Source organism: Podarcis cretensis (assembly GCF_951804945.1).
Source record: "Podarcis cretensis genome assembly, chromosome: 10".
Lineage (NCBI taxonomy): Eukaryota > Metazoa > Chordata > Lepidosauria > Squamata > Lacertidae > Podarcis > Podarcis cretensis.
Window position 1 is genome coordinate 48316325 of NC_137179.1, and position 26171 is coordinate 48342495.

The 26171-nt window shown below is 43.8% G+C and overlaps 1 protein-coding gene across 2 annotated transcripts in view; it reads left to right on the forward strand.

Annotated features, from left to right (window-relative positions):
* The first annotated feature begins 21496 nt into the window (after positions 1-21496).
* Positions 21497-26171, forward strand: part of TAFA2 (TAFA chemokine like family member 2) — a 131464-nt gene continuing 126789 nt past the window's right edge. The window contains exon 1 of one of the 2 annotated variants that reach the window (XR_013843196.1): positions 21497-22894. The gene's annotated coding sequence lies outside the window, so the exon portion shown is untranslated. Of the gene's footprint in view, positions 22895-23215; positions 23336-26171 lie in introns of those variants that run through there. The other variant, XR_013843197.1, reaches the window with a different exon arrangement.

Below are 26171 nucleotides of genomic sequence, written 5' to 3' on the forward strand. Positions count from 1 at the left end.
GCTGTCCATGGAGGCACAGGTTAATTCTGTGTCCAGGGCAGCTGTCCACCAGCTCCACCTGGTACGCAGGCTAAGACCCTACCTGCCCGCAGACTGTCTTGCCAGAGTGATGCATGCTCTAGTTATCTCCCGCTTGGACTACTGCAACACGCTCTATGTGGGGCTACCTTTGAAGGTGACCCGGAAACTGCAATTAATCCAGAATGCTGCAGCTAGACTGGTGACTGGGAGTGGCCGCCGGGACCACATAACACCGGTTCTGAGAGATCTGCATTGGCACCCAGTATGTTTCCGAGCACAATTCAAAGTGTTCGTGCTGACCTTTAAAGCCCTAAACGGCCTCGGTCCTGTATATCTGAAGGAGCGTCTCCACCCCCATCGTTCAGCCCAGACACTGAGATCTAACGCCAAGAGCCTTCTGGTGATTCCCTCATTGCGAGAAGTAAGGTTACAGGGAACCAGACAGAGGGCCTTCTCGGTAGTGGCGCCTGCCCTGTGGAATGCCCTCCCAGCAGATGTCAAAGCAATAAAAAACTATTTTACTTTTAAAAGCCAATTGAAGGCAGCCCTCTTTAGGGAAGTTTTTAATGTCTGATGCTGTACTGTTTTTAATATTCAGTTGGAAGCCGCCCAGAGTGGCTAGGGAAACCCAGCCAAATGGGCGGGGTATAAATAACAAATTATTATTATTAATTATTTATTATTATTATTATTATTATTATTATTATTATTATTATATACAGTTTCAGCCTGATTCCTTCCATGTTTACGCAGAAGTAAGTCCCACTGGGATGCCGGTGGCGCTGTGGGTTAAACCACAGAGGCTCTTGATCAGCGGTTCGAATCCCCACGACGGCGTGAGCTCCCGTTGCTTGGTCCCTGCTCCTGCCAACCTAGCAGTTTGAAAGCATGAAGTGCAAGTAGATAAATAGGTACAGCTCCAGTGGGAAGGTAAACGGCATTTCCGTGCGCTGCTCTGGTTCGTCAGAAGTGGCTTAGTCATGCTGGCCACATGACCCGGAAGCTGTACGCCGGCTCCCTTGGCCAATAAAGCGAGATGAGCGCCGCAACCCCAGAGTCAGTCACGACTGGACCTAACGGTCAGGGGTCCCTTTACCTTTGTCCCACTAGTAAATAGGACTTGTTCCTAAGTGCACATAAGATTACAGTGTAAGAAGAGCACAAGCCTCTTAGAAATGCTAGAAACCTCTTCAGAAACTACTGCCCTTTCTTTTGCATAATCCAGCTGGACCAAATCTGTTTCCTTCTCCTTTCCTGGCTTCTTGAGATAGATTGCTGTGCGCCAAGCAGTACCTCAAGGAGATGCAAGTTTTGTACCCAGCTTCCTGTGCCCGACACTTTCTTCCCTGCCCTATCATGCTCTAAGTTGGAGGATAATTGAAAACCGCAGGGCTGGAATAACTGCAAGCGCAAACGACTAGCAATAATGTGGCCTGGCTTCAACTAGGTATTTAATCATAGGCAAACCCCACTCCACTACTGATCAGTCACAGCTCTGTTTTCTCATTCTGTTTATAGCTGTTGGTGCATAATCGTTTTGCATTAGTTGCACAATCTATTCTCCAAATACATCTAGTAAAATACAAATATATGAAATCACCTATATTCTGCTTTTCTTCCATCATGGAATTTAAGGCACAGCACATGAGATGCCCACAAGGTACAGATGCTGACCATAGTTGGAGCTGCTTAGGTTCAGCAAAGTGACCTGCATTATGTGACCAAGGACCCATGCCCTGAGATACAGTGGTGCCCCGCAAGACGAACGCCTCGCAAGACGGAAAACCCGCTAGACGAAAGGGTTTTCCGTTTTGGAGGCGCTTCGCAAAACGAATTTCCCTATGGGCTTGCTTCGCAAGACGAAAATGTCTTGTGAGTTCTTGCGGGTTTTTTCCCTTTCCCCCCCTTTTCCTAAGCCGCTAAGCCGCTTATCAGCTGATCTGCTGATAAGCCGCTTAACAGCTGATCCGCTAAAAGCCGCTAAACCGCTAATAGCGCTAATAGCGCTAACCCGCTAAGCTGTCAAGGGGCTTGCTTCGCAAGACGAAGAAACCGCTATACGAAGAGCCTCACGGAACGGATTAATTTCGTCTTGCGAGGCACAACTGTACAAAGCACAAAATGTTTTGATTGGGAGTGCATTTTGCAGGAACTGAACCAGGGTCTGTGTTCCTTTGGGGGAAATGATGCATGGCGGAGTTAGCAGTTGAAATATGATTTATTTGCACATATTTGCGTCAGAGAAGGAAAACTCCGATCCTAAACCTCTGCTGCCTTGCGGGATATCATCAGGAGAAGAAAAGGCTAAGGCGTAAACCCTACACAAATCCAGAGTAGAATCCCTAAGATGGTTGGGTAGTGTCTTGAACACCTCCTTCCTGCAATTCCTACAGCCAAGCTGGTGCCAAATGTATTGATCTGCTTCCCTTTGGTGCACATCAGCCAGTTTTGTCGTCTGGACAACCCAGGTTTAAGCCCCACTGAGATCACTTCGGAACTGCAGCAGTTACAAGTTACCGGTCTCTGCAGCCACAGCAGCTGCTCTGATTCTCCAGTGGCTTGACTTCATCTCTGGAGACGCATTCTACTGTCTCCTGAGACAGACAGATGCCAGCAACACTTTACACCAGAAGCTTTCAATGGAGAGGGATTTCACAGCATCCACATCTCAGAAGGAGCCTGTTCTTCACAGCAGGCCAGCCTTGGATTCCCTCTCTCCCAGCCTGCCTTCAGCCAGTTCTCCAAGATGCTTCTTGGCTTCACAGCTGCTCCCCAATCTCAGCATTTCAAAAGGACACATTTTTCCTGTGTAATGGACCAGGATTTTTCTCATATTTGGATTCTCCATCTTGTTGTTCTGCATATACCCTTCATCTCCTAATGCCCTCCTTCCGTTCTCCCTGCTACCTGTTGTTGCAATTATGATTTTCTGGGTTATTTGATCCATAAATGTTTTCCTACCCTTATCTCTTAAGGCTCCTCGATCTTCTCCTGTGCAATGGCAAACACGGAGATGATTCATAGGTGTGCTGCTGTGGCTGCGCTCAAACCTTTCCCCTTGTGCAGCCAGCTACCACTGCACAATATCGCTTCCAGGCAGCTTGTCAGGAGCTTGGCCTACTCTCGATTAGGACCCAGGCAGAGACACATGCCCGACTGGCATGTTCCTTCCCTCCTGGTCGATCGTTCTGGAGCTTCAAAAGCTTACTTCTGCCCGAACATCACAGTGACTGATGCCAACAGACGTTGGCACAATTAGGGATCTGCAGAGTCTTCGCAGCTTGCGTAACAGTCCTCAGCAACTCAGCATTTTGGCTAATCTACTTTATTTACATATAAACACACATGGAGCACTGCAACATGGCTCCCTCTTTCCTTAGCATCAGACAGCAAAGAGAAAAAGAACAAAGGACAATAGCCCCACTTCATGGAACACAGTAACACAAACATCCTGTCTCTGTCATTTCCCACTCTGTGGAGTCAAAACATACACCATCATGTGAAAGACAACAATCCCATGACTGCAATCATGGAGCAGGAATTCTAACAATGTTTACCTCAAGCCAGACTGGCCAGACCTGCAAATAGGGGGCGGCACCAGCCACGGCTGATTTCTCCACATTTTAGTTTAAGAAGTAGAAAACTTTCAAGTTTAGAGCAACAGTTTAAAGTAGCATTTTGTTTTAAGGTTTTCTACCTGCTGTACTAAAGCATCATGTCCACAAGCAGTCTTCAAGACCATATCGCCCAGAATAACTCTTCCTCAGAGCAAGGGGAGAGAAGAGCTCTGGTGCAGCAACAAAAATGATTTTAAACTGGGAATGAAGGAAGTGGGGTGGCAGCAAATTCCTCCCGGCCAGTTCCTCACTGGGCCTGTGTGGGGCCCTCCAAAGCATGGGGCTTAGGATAAGCACCCCAATTCACCAGGCCATCGGCAGAACTGTACTAGAAAGGTAAAGGGACCCCTGACCATTAGGTTGAGTTGTGACGAACTCTGGGGTTGTGCCACTCATCTCGCTTTATTGGCCAAGGGAGCCGGCGTACAGCTTCCGGGTCATGTGGCCAGCATGACTAAGCCGCTTCTGGCGAACCAGAGCAGCACACGGAAACGACGTTTACCTTCCCGCCAGAGCGATACCTATTTATCTACTTGCACTTTGACATGCTTTCGAACTGCTAGGTTGGCAGGAGCAGGGACCGAGCAACGGGAGCTCACCTCGTCGTGGGGATTCGAACCGCCGACCTTCTGATCGGCAAGTCCCAGGCTCTGTGGTTTAACCCACAGCGCCACCCGCATCCCTGTACTTACTTTGCAGAAATTAGAATTGCATGAGCTCCTGTACTGATGTTCTCATCTGGCAAATGCTGAAGGGTCAGCACCTGCTTCTCACCTATTCTGTGTTTGGCAGGAGGAATCTGCAGGCATCTGCACTGAGCTCCATCTCAGTTGCCATATGGAAAAGAGCTTAGTGCAGGTGGCCCTGATGAGTTCCTCTTTCAAAGCACAGGCTGCTAGGGATTTGCTTTAAGCCAGGAATCAGACCCTGGTTTCCTAACCTCATAAGAAAGTTGAGATGAAACTGCAGCCTCTCAGTTTGGACATGGCAACCAAGTGTGATTTAAACCAGGGGTGAGGAATATTTTTGGTGCCATTTGCCAAATCTGCCAAGTGGGCAGGGCTTCTGACTTATCAATTATGTGATGCCACATAGCATAATTGTTAGGTGGACAGCTTTGTTTATATATATATATTTTTAATAATTTTTATTCGTTTTCCAAACATATAATAGAAACAATACAAAACAGAAAAACAAAAAATTCAAAACACAAACAAAAACATACAAAACATTTAAACCAATATAACTTCAAGATTATATTTTCATTCCCTTCTTTCTTTTGACTTCCCCATACCTCCCCATCCCTGCATACTTGTTTAGTGATTCTTTAGCAACCCTTTAGTCAATTATCCTAATTCCCTTTCATTAAATTTCCTTTAGCTTATTAGTTACAACTGCAATTCTCTGCTTCTTACCCCTTGACATCTTAGCATTCCTCAATATTACAATAATTTTTAAGGTATATTTTAAATTTCTTCCAGTCCTCTTCCACTGTCTCCTTCCAGTAGAATTCTTGCTGCTGTGGTGGCATACATAAAGAAGATCCTATCCCTCTTTAACACCAATTGGCCAACCATGCCCAAGAGGAAAGCCTCTGGTTTCTTAGGAAAAGTCCACTTAAGGACCTTCTTAATTTCATTATAGATCATTTCCCAGAAAGCTTTAATCTTTGGGCAGGTCCACCAAAGGTGGTAAAAAGTGCCTTCAGTCTCATTGCATTTCCAACACTTATTGTTAGGCCGATGATAAATTTTTGCAAGCTTGACTGGGGTCATGTACCACCGGTAGATCATCTTCATAATGTTTTCTTTTAGAGCATTACATGCAGTAAATTTAATACCGGTAGTCCATAACTGTTCCCAGTCAGCAAACATAATATCATGACCGATATCTTGTGCCCATTTAATCATAGCTGATTTCACCGTTTCATCCTGTGTATTCCATTTCAACAGCAAGTTATACATTCTTGATAAATTCTTAGTATTGGGTTCTAACAATTCTGTTTCTAGTTTTGACCTCTCTTTCTGGAAACCTATTTTCCTGTCCTGTTTGAATGTCTCATTTATCTGGTGATAGTGCAACCAATCTCGAACCTTGGGCTTTAATTTCTCATAACTCTGAAGTTTAAACAGCTTTGTTTATATCAGAAACCACTAATGCTTTTTCTGCAAAAGGAAAATATCACTTAGCTTGGGAAAAGAAAGGTAATTTGGTTGCAGGTTGTTGTAAGCCTTATGAAAAGCAAACACAAGAAAGGAATGGAGTGGCTACGTGGTCTTCCTTAGAAGCAAACAACTTCCTTTATTCTTCTACACTTTTTCTGTAGTCTATAAAGAACGAGTGACTAACTGCGTGGGCTATATCAGATAACAATTGGGTCTAATTAGTGTGAGTATTAAGATATTCTTCCTTAATAGATGCCAGACAAAAGCTATTATAGATGCTATATTCATAGACTGCACTATTAGAATAGAAAATATTGATTTTCATTTTTGCCATATAGCAGAAGAGAATGGAAAAGCTGATAACGTCAGAGCTGTCCCCCTCTTTTAACTGTGTGTGATCTTATCTTCCCAAACACTAGCTGTAATCAAATTTTGTAGAATATGTTCATTCACGTTGCCTCTGAAACGTAAGAGAAAGGATGAATTCAGATATTCACTGAAATCAGCCCTACTGGTTTGTATTGCTGGTTTGGAGGGGTCTTTAGTGCTCTTCTGGGAAATTTGTGTGTTCAGGAGAGCTGTTTTTGATCAGAGTTCAACAGGTACTAGAGTCTGTTACATCTGTACCTTAAAGTGATAAGTTAAATGTACGTAAAATGCTGCATTTGAATGCATTGTATTTGGAATGTTGTAAAGAGAAGTTTACCATAAAAGAGGTTCCACTCTGGATGAAAACAGAAAGCTGGTGTTTTGTTTTGTTTCCATTTCACTGAAGTAAACTACTGAATTCAGTGGAGATATTATTCCTAAAATAAGGGGGGTTAGGATTGCAGCCTTAATGACTCAAATATGCTTAAAACTGAGTTGCAAATGTGCTATAGAAATGCTCAGTTTGCAAATCAAGTGGATTTTGACAGTTCCTGATTTTCAAATAGCATTTTTGCCTGTTAGGTAGACACACTAGTATATGGAATGAGGCTGCCTATATGTAACTTCAGAGAACACTGTCTTCTGAAGCCTGGTTCTCATAAATAGCACATGAGGAGCGAAATCTCTTTCTGGACTGCAGTGTCAGCTCTCATGGTTGAATGTCAGAGGCCAGGTCAAAGGATTCTGGCAGACACCTTTCTCTTTCTCTCTCTTTGCTAACATTTCTAACTCTATGGATGAATTTGCTGCTTCCTTGCTCGGAAGGCCATTTCAACCCAGTGACACCCCAAGTTCAGTCTTGAAGTGGTAGCAGTCCAAAGACAGGTTTTTCTCTTTTATAAGAAATAATATTTAGGTAATAGACTGGTATGCCAAACTGGTATGCTGGGGGAAAATGGCCCTTCAATAAGCAGCCTCAATCACCATTGGGTTTTTTCCTTTTCTCCCAGCTCTAGTGATACACTCGTGTTGATTTATCTTTTATTTGTTGATGATGGATTAACAGTGGAACCAGAAATGTTTCTCAGCGTTTTCTGTTTCTGATAGCATTTGTGAAACCCGGATTATTAACTATGCCAATAAGGAAAGCATCTTGATAACTAAAACCAGAGTAATTTTGAGATGAGTAGGATGGTTAAGATGGGACCTGCAATGTCGAACTGTTTTATTTTGTATGCAAGGCATAATGGGCACAACTCTAGGCTCTGTTCCATGGAGCCTAAATTGCTTTTTTATCTTTTGTTTTGATCAATTTTTTCCAAATGGGGCCCTCATTATCATAACAACAACAACAACAAATTTATTATTTATACCCCACCCATCTGGCTGGGTTTCCCCAGCCACTCTGGGTGGCTTTCAACCACATATTAAAAACACAATGCAGCATCAAACATTAAAAAAATTCCCTAAACAGGACCGCCTTCAGGTGTCTTTTAAAATTAAGATAGTTGCTTATTTCCTTTACGTCTGATGGGAGGGCGTTCCACAGGGCGGGCGCCACTACTGAGAAGGCCCTCTGCCTGGTTCCCTGTAACTTTGCTTCTCACAGTGAGGGAACCGCCAGAAGGCCCTCGACGTTGGACCTCAGTGTCCAGGCTGAACGATGGGGGTGGAGACGCTCCACTATCAGAACCCCTTCTATGTCTTCTCTCATCCTCTATAGTAAAATATGTCCGTAGCAGAATAAAATATGTAGGACTCCCCGCCCAGGAAAAAAAAAAGAGAGAATCTTCCCATCTGCTTAGTTATATAATTCCTATTTACTGATGATATGATGAAAGTCTTGCAGCAATATTCTTACATGACCTAACCAAAGGCAAATGCCGCCATGCCAATGGATAACCACTTGGGGGCAGCAACGGTCCAACTATTGTAAACTGCAGCTATAGATAAGGCAAATAAAAGTTGGGCAGTTGTTGTTGTTTATTGTTTATTACTGTAACATGATAGGGATTGAACTGCAGGAGAGGTATAGGGCAATGTTCCTTAGTCAGCTTCTCACTTAGTGTGCATTCCGTATGGGATACATAACAAATTTACTGAGGTTTTGCCCAGGCAGATGGTCACCAGTTATGTTGTTATATGGAGAAGTGTTTGATTTACTGTGCAATATGTTTAATTAAAGCTGAAGATGGATCAGTAAACAATGGTAATGAAGCAACTGAAGTTAGATTAAGATAAACACTTAATGTACCCCCATTAGGCCATTTTTTTTACTTGTTTCCCCACCTTGTTCCATTTCTCTCTACCTAGCTTGCTTGTCACTATACATATTCGTCTTGCTAGTCATTGTTAATATTTATTTCATTTCATTTGAATATCCTGCACTTTCATATAAAATATCACAAGGTGGTATGCAGCCTAACCTCATCGCTAGTAACAACCAATGTGTTTCTGAAATATACTCGGAGTCAAGCGTGGATTTCATGCTCTTTATTCAGCTCATAGTGGTGAGGAGGAATGGAAGTTGCCCCACAATATCAGCTTTATATACATTATTTACACAATGGGCCGCACATGATTGGCTAATTCCGGGATTCTCCTGTAGGCCAATCAGGTTGTGGATTCACTTCCACCTGGAGCTGGATTGGGTGGCTCCTGCGGACCAATCATACTGCTGCATTGTTCTAGGACCAATCAGACTGCTGCATTCTGAATCCTATTGTTCTAGGACCAATCAGACTGCTGCATTCTGAATCCTATTGTTCTAGGACCAATCAGACTGCTGCATTTTGGATCCTATTCAACTCAGTACATAACAGTTTCCAATGCTGAACCATGCCCTCATGGCGTTATCTCAAATACATATGCATCCTTAGTCAAGCTATCAATGCTTTTGCTTGGGGTAAAGACACCAAAGGCCCACCCCCGTGTTTACAAAAGCATCAATGCCCCCCCCCTTCACAAAAGCAGAAACGAATCTGACACTCATGAAGCTGTGCTGATGGGAAAAGCTAGGGGTGCAAGCGAACTGTGAAATGCACCTGAGGGCAAAAAAACTTCACTTAATTCTAAGGAGATAATTATTAACACACCCTGGCAAAGCTCATATCTCTAAGGAAACATTATTCGCACTGTGCCGTTATTGATGATTAACTTCAGATGGATTGAGTCCTGTGATGGTTCAAGAATGCTGTCTGATGAAAAATAAACAAGCAATGGCAGAAGAGTCACAGGTCTGTCTTCGCTTCTGCTGCTTCTCTCTCCCCCCCCCCCCCGGCCCCCCAAAACCATTTTGCCGTGGTTTCTGCAGCAACGTTTGGGGGAGAGGGTTTGATCAAGGCCAAATTTCCCCTGGGTTGCCAGAACAGAGGTTAAAGGGGAAAAGAGGTGTTTGGGGGCTGTGATGCCTATAACAATATTAGATGAATAACCTCTATTGTGTAGGTTATGAAGTTTGAAAATGTGTAACATAGTTTGTGAGACATTATGCCTGCATAAATAGTTATAACATAAGATCACTTTAAATGTTTTTTCTTTGGGGGGGGGGGAAGAACCTCTTTGGCATTTGGACCAAAGAAACAAAAGCCCTTATAATTCTTAACTTTCTGAGTTCATTTCCAGGCGCACAGAGGCAAACGTTTGCATTTTTTTGAGCTTTCTACTTGTTATAGGGAACTTCACAAATGATGTACTAACACAGGTTTAGATTCCACTTGGACATCAACATATCATCAGAATGATCTCCCAAATATGTCCATGTCTAGATATAATATGGAAGATACCCACTACAAACAAACTGGTTTTATTATTAATTGCCTCCACCAATAAATCTCTACCAAGGATTTGTGTTTGCATCCTTTCCTTCCTCCAAGATGCACACTTAAGTAGGAAAGTGGCCAGAGGGAGAGGTGCATTTTTGCATAAGGCCACTTAGGGAAGTTTTTTTAACTTGAAAAGGATTTGAACTCAGATCTTCCCAGCTATGTGTCCATGTCCTGTCTTACTCTGGCTCTTACTCTAGCCACTTCTCAGATTTAAAATTCCTGAAAACAGAAGTGAGCCACACTCGTTAAAATAGTTTAAGCAATTCTGTGTGGAGCTCTTTGAAAATAATTTCCGTGTAAATTACAATCCTAGCTGTAATCTTATAACAAAGATGTTGTGAAGATTACTTTAAAAAAAATGTATGGGAAGTGTTTCAAACATACTGAACTAAAGGGAAATATCAATGCTAAGCATTACTATTTTCTGTTTCATCTGCTGCTTCTGATTTTCTGTCTAAAGAATTAAGGCCTGCTTTAATAGTATAGTATTCATTTTGCTTGCATATTTGTTTTGTTAGGGTTTCCCTCCTCGCTCTGTTTAATGTGTTATTTTCATGTTTACTTTTTTTTTGTTAATGACTTTTCATTGTTTACATTTCCAATGTACTGATGGGTTCTGTACTCTTGGCCCATTACTTTTCATTTTTTTCTGGCACATCTGCTGTAGCCAGATGGCATTGGGTTGCCTTTATGTAGCTGGAATATGCCCAGAAGTGGATGGAAATTTAATCTGAAGACTTTGTTAAAAACATAAACAGAAAATATTTCCTGTTCTGAGAACTTAACTATGTGGACTCTAGAGTTCAAATCTAGGCAGTTTCTAGGTTTTTCTTTTTTTTTATGCCTCATGTCTTCTGTCAGTTGCCAGCTGCCAAACTGGATTTTTTTTTTAAAAAAAAATACTCCTCCAGAACAAATTACCGTCCTGTACCCAGATATAACATTTGTTTGAAACAGCAGCGTAGTGGTGTATAATTCCAGATATTAAGGTTAAACCAATATATTGTAGTATTCCTAATACACTTGCAAATGTTAAGTCTTCTCCAAATAGTTAATGCAAACATTTAAACTGCCGACTCCATCAGTAAGGCTATCCTTGCAGGTATCTTGATAGTGAAGTAATGGCTCAATTCATCATTAATCTGCAAGTCTGCATTGTAGCTGCATCTGTAACAAATTTGGTTTGTTCAACAGCTTTTTGAAAAGCAACCCTCTAATGTATCCAACTTAGTTTATTAGGGCATTTGATCAATGCAACTAACTTGGCACAAACCCAACTTTTCCAATTTAAGGGGATTGTATTGTCCGCATCCTCTATGAATATTCTTATACGGATACAACATAACAATCCCATGCAGTTTCATAATTTTGTTTTTATAAAAAGCAAACCAACATTTTTTCCCTTTTAGATTAAGCACACCGCAGTCCAAACCCCCAGATCTGCTGGGATGGTGAGGTTAGGATCCAGACGACCTTGGGTTGTCCTAGCTGAGCCAGGGTTAGGTAAGGGTAAAGGGTATATAGGGACGCAGGTGGCGCTGTGGGTTAAAGCCTCAGCGCCTAGGGCTTGCCGATCGAAAGGTCAGCGGTTCGAATCCCTGCGGTGGGGTGCGCTCCCGCTGCTCGGTCCCAGCGCCTGCCAACCTAGCAGTTCGAAAGCACCTCCGGGTGCAAGTAGATAAATAGGGACCGCTTACCAGCGGGAAGGTAAATGGCGTTTCCGTGTGCGGCTCTGGCTCTGGCTCTGGCTCTGGCCAGAGCAGCGATGTCACGCTGGCCACGTGACCCGGAAGTGTCTCCGGACAGCGCTGGCCCCTGGCCTCTTGTGAGATGGGCGCACAACCCCAGAGTCTGTCAAGACTGGCCCGTACGGGCAGGGGTACCTTTACCTTTTTAAAAGGGACCACAAAAATATGCTGTATAAAATAAATACACACCTTAAGCAGTGTGCATACTGCAATGGGCTCCTTTAGGGTTGAAGAGTGGGGGGTAGAAATTTACTGATATATTTTGCGTGCCATACGTATCTGTCTAACAATACAAGTTATTTGCTGTTTATGTACCAACTCACTGTGTGAATGAGTCTCTGCCACATGGCTTGTTGCCATGTCACTGTGTGTGTTTTAGAAAGGAAAAAAAGCCACTGGCCCAGTTACCCCAGCACTAGCGATGCTTTATTGCTTTATATCATCTATAGGTTTTGTTACACGGTTAATTACCGTAAATAACCTGAAGACTCTCACACAGAATATTGTTTAGTTGCAGTGTTTTTCTACTTGAAAGTCTTGTGCCATTTTGGAAGATAACTTTCTTTTGCGGTGTTGGGGATACACAGTTGCGTATTTAAGCAACCAGTCACCTGGTTTGAGTAAACTTGAGTCCCCTTTTGCCAATAAGGAAAATCATCCAGAACTATTTCGGAATGCAAATGCCCATTGTTTTTCCTGAAAGGGTGAAAGTTGCCCCTTTGCTAATTCTCTTGACACACCCAGCTTGGAGTATTTAAAGATGATCACCTACCTGTTAATATTGTTAATCAAATTATGCTTTAGGATGAGGGTACTAGACAACATCCTTGCTGAAACTAATTTCAAATCCCACCTTCATCCTGGGGTGAGGATTGCAATTACTTTTTTTGGGTTCAGTGGAAAGTGATAGCGTCAGGGTGTACATCCATTTGTAATTATCATTATTGTGCTCCTCAGGTACTCTCAGAGCATCATCAAACATGAACACGAGTAATAATGTTTATAACAGCATTTTTAAGGCAGCAGGTAATGCTTCCTTATGAATACATATGAGCTCATAAATATGTATTATTCCGATTTATATTCTGGGCTGAAACATAGAGGGTTAAGAGCAAGAACATGCTCTACTTTTTCTCTTATTTACTATATTCATGGTCACTAAAGATATTAAATGCTGTGATCCTCCTCAGACCTTTAGGATATGGAATAATAAAGATCTGAACAAGTAAGTAAACAGATAATGCTGAAACTGGATTGCATCAGTAAATAAATGCACAAATTCTTTCATAGGAGAACACTAAGTGTCTCTTTCTATAGGAAACTAATCTGCATCATTTCATGTTCGGGCATAATTAGTTGTGCCAGGATGTTGATGGAGATCCACATTCAATTGCACATTTGACGGGGCTTCCATTAAAAAGCCGTGCAGTGCAGGATAGATGTGGATTCATATATGTATCTGATTTATGACTTTGTGTTCTGATCCAGAAAGTTGTATCTGCTTATGTGCATGGGTCTTCTTAGCTGGATTGGGCTCGAAACTTTTGAGCAATTCTTTGAGAACTCCATTCTAATGGGATGGAGTTACCTGGCTCCTTATGATCTGACAACTTTTTAATAATAATAAAAAAAGAACCCACCAGGATTTGTGAAGCCTGTGTCTAAAATGACACTTTACAGATTACAAAAATGGTATCTGGAGAGATAATAAATGGTACCATGAATCTCCACAGTGAAAACTAATCCTTCTTGCTGATGAGTTATCATGTCTTCTTACACAATTTCTTCCTGCTGAAAGAGTCTTAAGAAACACTCATTTCCTTTCCGCTAACCATTTTAATTGCTTTGTCTAAGTCCTTGCAAGCGCAGGATCACTTTTTTCTCCCTTTGTTTGCTTAATTATAGAATGGAAGTGCTGCCAAAGTAATTTATAATTAAATACACGGCAACGATGGCTTCTTTTAAGAATTCCCTTGTGAGGAAGAATTGAGGAGCTAAAAGTTAAATTTAAATTGACAGTGTACAAATGTTTTTATAACAACTTAAGATGTTGAATTTAAAATTTGAGATTTATGAACCACATTTAAGTACATTCATGGCACCGCAGCATCTCATTCACATTTGCTTATTGAAGACTGACTTTGGGGATGATTCTGCGAGATACTAAAGACTGAGACGCAGCAGCTCATGGAATTAAGGCTGCCATCCTAACCCCACTTACTTGGGAGTAAGAGCCATTTAATTCAGTTAGACTTACTTCTGAGTAGATGCATATAGCACTGTGCTGCAGGAATTCAGCTTGAGAATAAGTCACAATTGCATCTCTACTAGAGCTGGACCTGTTTTCAGAGTTACTGCTAATGTAACTTCTAGGAGAGGCAAATCCCCAACTGTAGTTCTAGCCTGTTGGCACTACAGAAACAACTACAGTGGTACCTCGGGTTACATACACTTCAGGTTACATACTCTGCTAACCCAGAAATAGTACCTCAGGTTAAGAACTTTGCTTCAGGATGAGAACAGAAATCGGGCTCCGGCGGCGTGGCGGCAGCGGGAGGCCCCATTAGCTAAAGTGGTGCTTCAGGTTAAGAACAGTTTCAGGTTAAGAACGGACCTCCAGAACAAATTAAGTACTTAACCTGAGGTACCACTGTACTACCTTATGCTACGGTTGCCATATTTCAAAAAGTAAAATTCCTGGCACCCGCAAAGAAACCCACCCAAATTGTTAAGGTGAAACCTACCCCCAAAATAGTTATTTTAAGCTTTTTTTGAGGTGTTTCTGATGCTTGTTCGGCAAAAAAAGCTTAACTATAGAAAATACATTTTGGAGGTCTAAATCAATACAGTGGTACCTCGGGTTACATACGTTTCAGGTTACATATGCTTCAGGTTGCAGACTCTGCTGACCCAGAAATATTACCTCAGGTTAAGAACTTTGCTTCAGGATGAGAACAGAAAAATCGTGCAGCAGCGGTGCAGCAGCAGGCCCCATTAGCTAAAGTGGTGCTTCAGGTTAAGAACAGATCTCCAGAACGAATTAAGTTCTTAACACGAGGTACCACTGTAATTAAATACTAGATCTTATTTTAACTGCCGCCGCTAAAAAACTTCAAGTTTTTGCTGTCACCTGACATATTGCAAGCCTACCTTATGCCAGTATTGTCTGATAATACAGTAATGATGATAGGGGATGGGTGTTACTGAGGAGCTCAGACCTGCTGTCAATTTAAGTTTGCTCCTAGCCTTTTTTTTGCATCTGAACCTTCCCACATTGCCTAGGAACAGTATTCAAAGCCAAAAGCTGATGAGCACAGCGTAAGAATGCTACAGCTGGTAATTTGCGGTTAATATTTCAAGGCGGTATGCAACATAGGAAAATAAAACAAATAAAAGTATCCATAAAGGTAAGGTAAAGGTACCCCTGCCCGTACGGGCCAGTCTTGACAGACTCTGGGGTTGTGCGCCCATCTCACTTAAGAGGCCAGGGGCCAGCGCTGTCCGGAGACACTTCCGGGTCACATGGCCAGCGTGACATCGCTGCTCTGGCGAGCCAGAGCCGCACACGGAAACGCCGTTTACCTTCCCGCTGGTAAGCGGTCCCTATTTATCTACTTGCACCCGGAGGTGCTTTCGAACTGCTAGGTTGGCAGGCGCTGGGACCGAGCAGCGGGAGCGCACCCCGCCGCAGGGATTCGAACCGCCGACCTTTCGATCGGCAAGTCCTAGGCGCTGAGGCTTTAACCCACAGCGCCACCTGCGTCCCAAAAGTATCCATAGAAAAACATAATTAAAAACACTGATAAATACTGACTGGTTAAAAAGGAAAAGTCATATTACGAAGGCCTGTCTAAACATGATAGCTTTCAAAAGACATCTGAAGGGAGGGAGGGTTGGCTCCTCTATTGGAACCTCTATTGGTAGGGAGTTTCACAGGGCAGGATCTGTCCCTAGTGAAGGCCAACCAAACTTCAGGGGTGTGGAGAACCACCAGGAACCATAAGGAATCAGACAGTTCTTATTGGTCAGTTAGAAACTCTACCCAAGTATGTAAAAGGAACTTGGGAACTCTGGAACACGCAAATGCTTTTTTCTATAACCCATTTAAATCATCCTAATTTGGTCATCTCTTGTGGTGCTGATGAAGGAAGCAGCATTACCAAGACACATTGGCATAATTTAATATTAGACTTACTCAGCAGAAACTGAAGTTGGTACTCATACGGCACACCTTCGCACTCCTAACTTGCGGCAGAACAATTGGATCCGACCGCTGGGAAAGATGTGGAGGAACTCCAGTTGACCAGGCAGATCCATCTGGCAAGCTGAACTGTCTCCACAAAGAAGCATTTTCAGGGTTCTCCTCCATGCGGTGTTCATGGCATTTGAACTGACTGCTTAGAAAAGCAACAATGAGGGTGTGTCAAACATAGTCAATATAAAATGCAATCTGTACTTAAAATTACTGTGAACAAGCGAATTTATATTTTACTTTAGGAAAGAATGGGTTTTTATTTTACTGCTGGAAAGGCCTTGCAGGTGAATTCTAATATGCTTTTTCTGAAATGGCAGCTCTGTGTTTTAGTGTTTTGAGAGAATATATCATATCCTCTTCATTCTATTTGTTCTAGCATTGCACTTCCATTTTTCTTATGAAAATGATTAAGGTGAGAATTGTGTCTACCATGACTATCTATTTTTGTTCCCCTTTGAAGAAATACATCAAGACTCAAAGTATAGAATGCACTGGGATGAAAAAAATATTAATTCAAATCTAGTGGCAGAAGCAGACTAGTACTCTTATTTACTCCACACACACACACACACCCCCACCAGCAACCTGTTATTTCCTTTTCTGATTGAGGTGAAATTTACAGAGTGGTTCAGATGTGGATAGTTATAATAAGAAGTTGCCACACCAATTGTGTTATGTTCTACAAAAAGTTGAACTAAGAAAGCACCAGTCTCTCTTTGAAAAGTAGAAACCTAAGACTAGGAGAAAGACCAAAGAGAAAATGGGAAGAAACTTTTAAAATTATTTTATTTTGCAAGAACTTTGGAATATCAGTCATATTGCATTTAACCGTGCTAAGTCCAGACCTGCAGACAAATGCTATTCATTTCTGTTTTGTGAGCTGTTGGTTCATATTGCTTTCAATGTATTTGTATAATTTGTTCCTGCTCATTCTGTTTTTTTCCAGAATTAGTGAGTGCTGCTTTGTAGTGGTAGAGAGAATGAGCTATGATGTGGAAATATCCCTGTGTTTGGTTCTCTGCTCGACTATTAAACAATTTAGTGGATTGAGCTGCCACCTCTCATCAGTATCCCTTCTTCTACTGTCTCACCATACATGGTTGTTGTGGAGGTAACTAAGATAAGATAAAGTATGTGAAGTGGTTTGACCACTTAGGAAATAAGGCAATTTGTGTTTACACATACAGTGGTACCTCGGGTTAAGAACTTAATTCGTTCTGGAGATCTGTTCTTAACCTGAAACTGTTCTTAACCTGAAATTCCACTTTAGCTAATGGGGCCTCCTGCTGCTGCTACACCGTTGGAGCACGATTTCTGTTCTCATCCTGAAGCAAAGTTCTTAACCTGAGGTACTATTTCTGGGTTAGCAGAGTCTGTAACCTGATGCGTCTGTAACCTGAAGCATCTGTAACCCGAGGTACCACTGTACCTGCTTTTTCTGCTTATTGTTTGATTTCTGTTTTGGTTTGACTGCCACACTTTTACCGCTTTGCAGGACTCTGGACACCAGAGAAGGGCTGGGTGCCAGACCACTTTACCACTGAAAACGTGTTTAAATGAGACTATGCAATTTCCTCCCGACAGTTCTTAAAATATGTCTTTTCCACAAGCAGATTCAACAGTCCCGCCACAAGTCAGCACTGCTACTCCGGCTAAAATCCTCCAGCAGGCAATTCATTAAGCCTGCTCCCAGTTTAGCTTCTGAAGCTGCTTTCCAATCTCAGGGCTGCCACAACCTTATTGCTGTGAAGTTTTAAAATCCTGGGCTGCTCATTAAATTCACTCTGTGCACCAACTCTCGCCAAAGGGGCTGGCTAGTACAGTGGAACCTCGACTTACTAAGGCTCTACTTACATACAATTCCAGTTACGACCTTCAGTAGGTGCTTCGACTTAGGAACTCTCCTCTAGATACGAACAGAGGCCTTGCCAGCAGCCCGGAGCTTGCGCGGCCAGCTGCGGAGCAGTGCTGGGGCCTCTGCCGCTGGGGAGAGGGCCCCCATCCCACCCCCGAAGCTGTGGAAGAGGTGCCACCTGCAAGAGGCACTGCAGGGCGCACTGCAGCCCCAAACCCTGCCGAGGAACTAACCTGAGGAAGTCCAGAGAAGAACCTGGCCTGGCAAGAAAAAAAAGTGACCCTGGCCGAAGTGAACCAGCTCTTTACTGACCCTTGCCCCACCCCCAGCTTGTAGCCAGGGAAGCCCACCCACCCTCAGTGCACATAAGAAGAAGAAAAATGTTAATTTTTTTCATCTACAATACTGTCTTATTTATTTTACAGTACAGTACATTGATTATTGCCTTCATTTTATGGATCTATGGTCTCGTTAGACAGTAAAATCCACGTTAAATTGCTGTTTTAGGGGGTGTTTTTCATTGTCTAGAACGGATCAATTCACTTTTCCATTACTTTCTATGGAAAAGTGCGCCTCTGCGTTTCTAGTTATGACCGGACCTCTGGAATGGATTATGGTTTAAGTAGAGGTTCCACTGTACAGATGAATTATGGCAGGGATTTGGAGCCCCATGTGGTAGGGATTCAGCAACCCAGTCTCCAAACTATTGAGCAGACTTGTATTTTTCTGGCATTCTGTGATGCCACATTTCTCAATGTTAAGGCCTCTCCGAATACATGCCCTTTCAATACTTTAAGTCAAGAGTTATTTGTTAATTAAAGTATTTATAATCTGCACTTTTATATAGCTATAACAAGGAGGTATACAACATGCAAGATTATAATACAGTGGTACCTCAGGTTACAGATGCTTCAGGTTACAGACGCTTCAGGTTACAGACGCCGCTAACCCAGAAATAGTACCTCAGGCTAAGAACTTTACCTCAGGATGAGAACAGAAATCGCATGGCAGCAGGAGGCCCCATTAGCGAAACTGGTACCTCAGGTTAAGAACAGTTTCAGGTTAAGAATGGACCTCCGGAACAAATTAAGTTCTTAACCAGAGGTACCACTGTAAAAGCATCAGTAAAGACATCATTAAAAACATAAATGAAGCACCTGGAACATCTGAGGTCTTTCTTTCTGTGCCCCCTCCATGAGTGGAGGGTGGCAGCAGAAGAATGGGCCTTTTCTACAGTGGCTCCCTGTTTGTGGAATGCTCTGCCCAGGAAGAGGAGAGGAGAGTTTTGGACTTGATATCCCACCTTCTACTCCCCCTTAAGGAGTCTCAAAGCGGCTAACAATCTCCTTCCCCTTCCTCCCCCACAACAAACACTCTGTGAGGTAAGTGGGGCTGAGAGACTTCAGAGAAGTGTGACTGGCCCAAGGTCACCCAGCAGCTGCATGTGGAGGAGCGGGGAAGTGAACCTGGTTCACCAGATTATGAGTTCACTGCTCTTAACCACTACATAAATCTGGAAACAGGTCTAGCTCTAATAGAGATGCCACTGTGACTTATTCTCACACTGAACCCTTGTAGTACAGTACTATATGCATCTACTCAAACATAAGTCTAATTGAATTGTCTCGATCCAGCAAGGCTACTCTTATTTTCTTAGGGGTGAGGTGTATAAACTATGTATGGCATGGAAAAAAGTGGATAGATAAGTTTTTTTTCTCCTCTCTAATAACTAGAACTCAGGGGCAATAAAAGAAACTAGATGTGGGAAGATTTAGGACAGATTAAAGTACAGTGGTACCTCGGGTTACATACGCTTCAGGTTACAGACTCCGCTAACCCAGAAAGTGCTTCAGGTTAAGAACTTTGCTTCAGGGTGAGAACAGAAATCGTGCTCCAGCAGTGCGGCGGCAGCAGGAGGCCCCATTAGCTAAAGTGGTGCTTCAGGTTAAGAACAGTTTCAGGTTAAGAACAGACCTCCAGAACGAATTAAGTACTTAACCTGAGGTATCACTGTACTTCTTCACACAGTGGTGCATAGTTCACTTCTGGAATTTACTCCCACAAGAGGCAGTGATTGGCCAACTTGGGTGGATTTAAAAGATGGTTAGGCAAATTCATGAAGGATACTGTACTAGCCACAATGGCTACTTCTACACCCAATGTGTCAGAGGCAGTATTGCAAGTGGGGAGTGTGTGCTGTTGCATGGCTGCTGTGGATGGCTGCCGTTGAGAACCACACTGGGCTCAGCGGTGACATCTTGAATAAAATATTGGGGCCGGGGGGAGGAAATCTATCACATGGTGTGGCACACGCACACTATTTGTATGCCAATGTCCATTAACTTTGGGGGTGCCTGGCCCCTCAAATATTTTATTGGTGGGGCCGATGGGACCTATGCCTTGACTAGCTGGCCCAGGGCGTTCTGGCACCTGAGGAAGGCCCCCAAACGGCACAGGCCTCCCCGCCAGGGAAGATCTACATCAGGAGCAAGGAGGAAGGAAGACTGGCATCAGTATCTGCTCCTTGGGTGGAATATCCCACCACTCGGGGCCATTGCTTCAGCCTGTCTCATGGGTGGGCCGGCCCTTTGGGGCTCCTCTTATGTCGCTGTATGTTACCTAGTGTTATCCATCAATATTGCAGCCCAGCATTTGGGCTTGCTTAAGTTCCCCGCCCGTTTCCAAAACCAGCCTTTAAGGCTTTGCGAGGTAGTGGGTTTGAACCGCGACTGGCCTCGATCATCTGCCCAGGGAGTGTACATTTACAAATGCTCGTAAACCCAGCATTGCCTGAGCTCTGCCTGTGCAGCTTTCTCCCAACTGAAGTGCAGAGTGCTTGAGGACCGGGACATCCGCAGGGAAACCAAAAAGCTTGTTTACAAAGCTATTGTACTACCAACCTTGCTGTACGCTTGCGAAGCATGGACCACTTATAAACGCTATCTCCAATTCCTCGAAAGATTCCATCACTGGTGTCTCTGGAAAAATTTACACATCACTTGGGAAGAGAGGTGAACTAATGCTAGTGTACTGGAAGAAGCAAAGATCACCAGTGTCAAAGCGATGATTCTTCAACATCAACTTGGACTGGTCATAGTGTTCACATCCCTGATTATCGTCTTCCAAAGCAACTACTCTATTCTGAACTTAAAAATAGAAAGTGTAATGCTGGTGGTCAAAAAAAGAGGTTTAAAGACTCTTTCAAGGCAAATCTAAAAAAATGTAGTATAAACACTGACAACTGGGAAACACTGGCCTGCGAGCGCTCCAATTGGAGAAAAGCCTTTACCAAAGATGTCATGGGCTTTGAAGACGCTTGAACTCAGGAGGAAAGGGAGAAACTTGCTGAGAGGAAGGCACGCTTGGCAAACCCTCACCGTGATCAACTCCTGCCCGGGAACCTATGTCCCCACTGTGGAAGGACGTGTGTAAGGCCTCCACAGTCACTTACGGACTCACTGTTAAAACTGTGTTTATGGAAGACAATCTTACTCGAGGGATCGCCAAAGAAGAAGACAAACGCTGGAGGGAGACAGAGGCCAGCATTTGGAGACGGCTGCCTTTTTCCCGCCTCTGCCAGCAGGCGCTCTCTCCCCTGCCCGAAGAAAGGAGTGGAGTGAGGCGAGCGGGAGAAGAGGAAGAAGGGGAGCCAGCCTGAGCCTGGCGCCGCACTCTTTTCCCGCTCTCCGCTCGGCCAGCCGCTCGCCTTCGGGTTTCTGCCGCCTTCCTGGATGGGATTTCAGCTCCCCGGGAAGGATCCCCACCCGTCCACTCGCGCCTCCCGGGAGAGACGGGAAAAGCAGCTCCCCCGGGGAGGGAGGCGTCGGCACCGCAGCCCCGCACCGCGCGGAGGAAGCGCGCCAGGAGGAGGACCGGCCTCTCCCTCGACGTAGCGGCTCCTCGTTACTCGGCGTCTGCCTCCCTTCACAGCCCGCCCCGGCGCCTCAAGAGGACGCGCCTGCCCGGGATCGTAGCAGCGCTCCCGGGCTTGGGGCAGATGCGGGAGGCTGCTCTTGCGACGGGCACGGGGCGGGCTGGGCGGCTGCCTGCGTGAGGGACCCTCGGCGGCCAGAAGAGGTCCTGGGACGAGCCCGGGGCGCCCGACCTCTCGCCCGTCTGGAGACCTTGCACCCCGCAGGAGCAAGGCGTGGGGTGGAGAAACAGTGTTCCGCCCTCACCCAAAGGACGCGCCATCTGCCGCCTCCTCGGGACGTGGGCGCTTTCTCCCCGCTGCCTGTCTGCTTGCCCGCCCCAGCCGCGCAGATGGTTCCCCGCGCTTTCAGGGGAGAAGGAGAGCGAGGTGCCGTCGAATCGCCCGCCTGAAGCAGCAGCAGCAGCAGCAGCAGCGAGCTAAGCCAGCGACCTGGAGAACTACGAGCAGACTGGCTGCGCTGAAGGAAGAATTTTCCCCGCCCGCTTTCTTCCCCGGGAAAGGGAGCAGAATGGAGGGAGGCAAAGTGGCCGAAAGTGGCCCCGCGTGCTGAAAGCAAAGCAAACTAACCACAAATGGAATAACAGAGCGCGGGGAGATCTCTCTGCAATAGTCCGGAGTTGTTGCTCTTGATTTTATTTTTCTAAAAAAAACCCAAAACCTTCTCTTGAGTGGATCGGGGCGTCGCTGAGCAGCCAAAGGGCGGAGGAGCTGCGGGACTAACTTGCTTTTTCGGAGGGGCGAAAGAAAAAGAGAGAAGGTTGAAAGCGGCGTTTTTCTCTTTCGCGCAACCCCCCCCCCCCTTTAACGTTTTGTACGGTTGTGGTTTGGAAACCGTGCAAAGCAGATCTATAGCACAACCCCCAAATTTCGCCCCCGTTGGCCTTCTGGTTTGTTTTGAACTCGCCTCCGAATCCTATTTAGACACATAAAAGTAGCCCGCTCTCTTTTGAACCAGCTCTCTCCTCTCTCTCCCGCCCCCATGCCACTGGATGCTGCAGGCGAATTTGGGATTTGTAAGCGATGCAAGTCCGATAAAGCTGGAGTTTCCCTCCGGGACCTGAAGGAGGATCGCTAGGTGGTTCCTTAAGGAAGCGGGTCTGCAGGTAGGTGAGGAAAGGCGACGCCGCCGCCAGGGCTTCCTTTCCCGCATGGGCTGGGCTCGGCCGCTCCTGCTCCCTGCTTAGAGGGCAGACGTGAGATCTCTAAAAGTGGATTAGTTACGCGCCTTTTAACGCCCAGTAACCAGAACCACCCGCCTCTACTTTCACTAGTGTGGTTAAGAGGGGATCTTCGTGGGGGTTTTTTTTTATGTCGGCCGGTTCACGCAAATGGGTGATGTGGGAACTGCAGTTGGTGAGGTTATTCTGGATTGCTTAATCTGGAATAATAACAAAAAGGCTGTGTGTGTGTGCGCGCGCGCCCTGGGGCTGTGTGGGCATTTGACATGAGCTGGGAGACGTGGAACCTGGGTCCCCTTCCTCGTCTTAACACAGTAAATCTCTCAACCTGAGAAGCTGTCTTTTTACATCAGGACAGAGTTTTGGGTAGGTGGTGTGGTGGGCAGAAGAGAGTTGTGGAGAAATGTCACCTCAATATTTGGGTGCATACCTATCCCTGGTTGGTTTATACCTTTGTAGCATTCTTGAACTGCGCTCTGTGGAATCCAGGGTGGATGTTTGGCGAACACCCTTGCAAGGTGATGGATGAAAAGGGGACTGTACCTTTACTAAGACCTTGTTGAGTCGAAAATCTTGTGATGGTGGTTGTTCTAGATTAGTGGTTTTGTGCACAATATACTGGTATGTATGTTCTTGAAAAGACTCCCACCGCTCCCCACTCTCTTAAACTGAAGAGAGATTCCAAAAAACCCAGTGGTGGTAAACTGTCTACCTCAATTCCAGTTGATTCCTGCTTGGTTTCTAAGGAGATTTAAAAATATCTTATTTGAAGAAGTGTACTGGGCTTTGGGATACCTGCTTTTCTAGAACTCCAGGTAGATCTAGCTATGGTGTGATGAGTGGGGTCTGAAAGAAGGGGACCCACCCCCCAGTAGTGAGGTGCAGAAATAAGAATTGTTTCCCTGAAATAAAAATAAGCGACATTCTCTTCAAATAAGAAGGCATATTGGTGTGAAATGGCACTACATTTGTGTTTAACTAACCCATATGTACTGCAGCGTGGATCAATGAGATGTGTCAAGTCTTCTCTTTGAAATCCTCACACTGTCTGTTCCGTATTATTTTAATCCTCACCCTGCACCCCCCCCCCAATATCTGCAGGAGGAGATGCGGGGGCCATCTGTGAGAGACTATTGATTTCTCTGCCTAACTCCTTTCATAAAGAGCAAGGCTGGTAACTTCCAGAGCCTCATATATCCTGAGATTTTTATTCTGTTTGGAGACTAGTCGCTTTATTGAATGACTGGAGGGAGAGGTTAAAGAGTAGAGGAATTGTTTTATGAATCTCTGGGAAAAATAGGCTTTATAAACCCTGAGGTTTGATTTCATTTATTTCTGGGTAAATACTTTCCAAGTTGTGCCTTATGCCTTTTTTTTTGGGGGGGGGTAATCTGTTTTGCTTCCTTCCATTTATTAGACGTATATTAGATTAATGTGGATTTTCATTTTGACTGGGTTAGCACCTACTATTTAACAGTGAGACTTTCTCAATGCCCCTCCCTCCTTTTCTAAACACCTTTGCAAAAGCAGGAATTTTGAAATACCTGCTTTGTTTCTCGTTCAGCTATGGATCTGACTGTTGGGAGCAAAAGAGGCAACTGTTTTGAGTACTGTAAATATATGTAGTTATCCTGTTAATCGTTTTGCTCTGTTTTGTACATCCTTTTCAGCAGTTTACACCTGTCTGGAGAACTTTTTAAGTTTGTTGTTTTAACTGTAGAGAACACGATTCATAAGCTCTATGATAATATTAGTAATGATCATTTTTTTCTGTCTCCTGTAGAAATACTGTATTATTATTATTATTATTATTATTATTATTATTATTATTATTTTACAAAAGCCAGACAAAGCACTTCAAGGTGTTAAGGTATATTTGCAGCATAGGGTTCATTTAAAGTACCTGGTTTATCAGTTGGCCTTAGGCACAGACATTTAAGTTGTCATCAGATTTACAATTTACTTTGTTAATCAATATAAACTAAAGTAAGAAGTTATATTAGTGTATAATTATATTTGCAGACTCTTCAACATACTTACTTTGAACTAAGGCTCACCAGTATCAATGTAGCATATTCCCATGTAAATATATTTAGAGAGCTGAGCTGCCAAATATTTTTAGAGCATCAAAGCAAATGAATAACCTGCTTCCAAGATGACATACCACAGTCATTAGGAAACCCTCTTTGACATATTTTTGTATAATGAGGGTTCCACAATTTGCAGCAGAGTTTCTTTTTAATATATCCATCAAGTGATTTTGTAATTGGTGGAGTATTAGAGAGACAATGTTAAGTATTTACTGCAAATACAATAATTTTTGGAGTTTTTACCCATCCAGGTCTTGATTTCTAAAACTAACATTTTTGACATTGTGTGAGTTAACTCTTTCTGTACCAAAACACGGTTGCCTCTTGTCCTAACAATCTTAAGATAGGATTGTTATTACCGATAGAGTAGCAGTATTATATATATGGCTGTGGGAGCAGCATGAACGGTATGGTGTCTATCTGCTAATATGTGCCTGAGAATATCTTGATTCCACTCAGGGCACAATCCACCAAGAAATTATTTTGCTCCAGCCCCAATTAAATGAATAGGTAATGCAAAAATTTTTTTGAAAGGGATTTCCTGGTATACTGTGTATATAATGTTTTTTATCAGAGACTAGATGCATCATTTTTGCATGCCTTTTGTGAAAAACATGGGTTTTTCAGCATTGCACTGGGGCAGACAGAATGTAGCAGCTATGTGGAATGGAAAACCACGTGTGCGGGTAAGATAACTGCATTAGAAAACCACTTGTAAAGAAAGGCAATATTATGATAGAAGATTCATAGGACCTCATAAAGATTTATGTTCAAGGAGATAGCCTGCCCCATTGCTCTGAAACTGCAGAGCACTATTTAATAATCAAAATATTTGATAATTTTATTATAAGAACATTTGAAGCTTTCAATATGGCATCAAAGCACTGATCTACCTAGCTAAGCATTGTTTATAACCTAACAGACAGCAGATGGTCTATTCTAATTGGCAGCAGATTTTTCAAGGCTACATGCAGAAAGAGTTCATGGAATCACCGGAGTTGGTGGGAAAATCACTCTTCTAGGGATGAACTTCCATCTGATTAGGATAGCACCTCTGAATGCTAAACTGAGAAAAGACTCCGCTAAATGTTCAGTTGCATGCATACAGATAG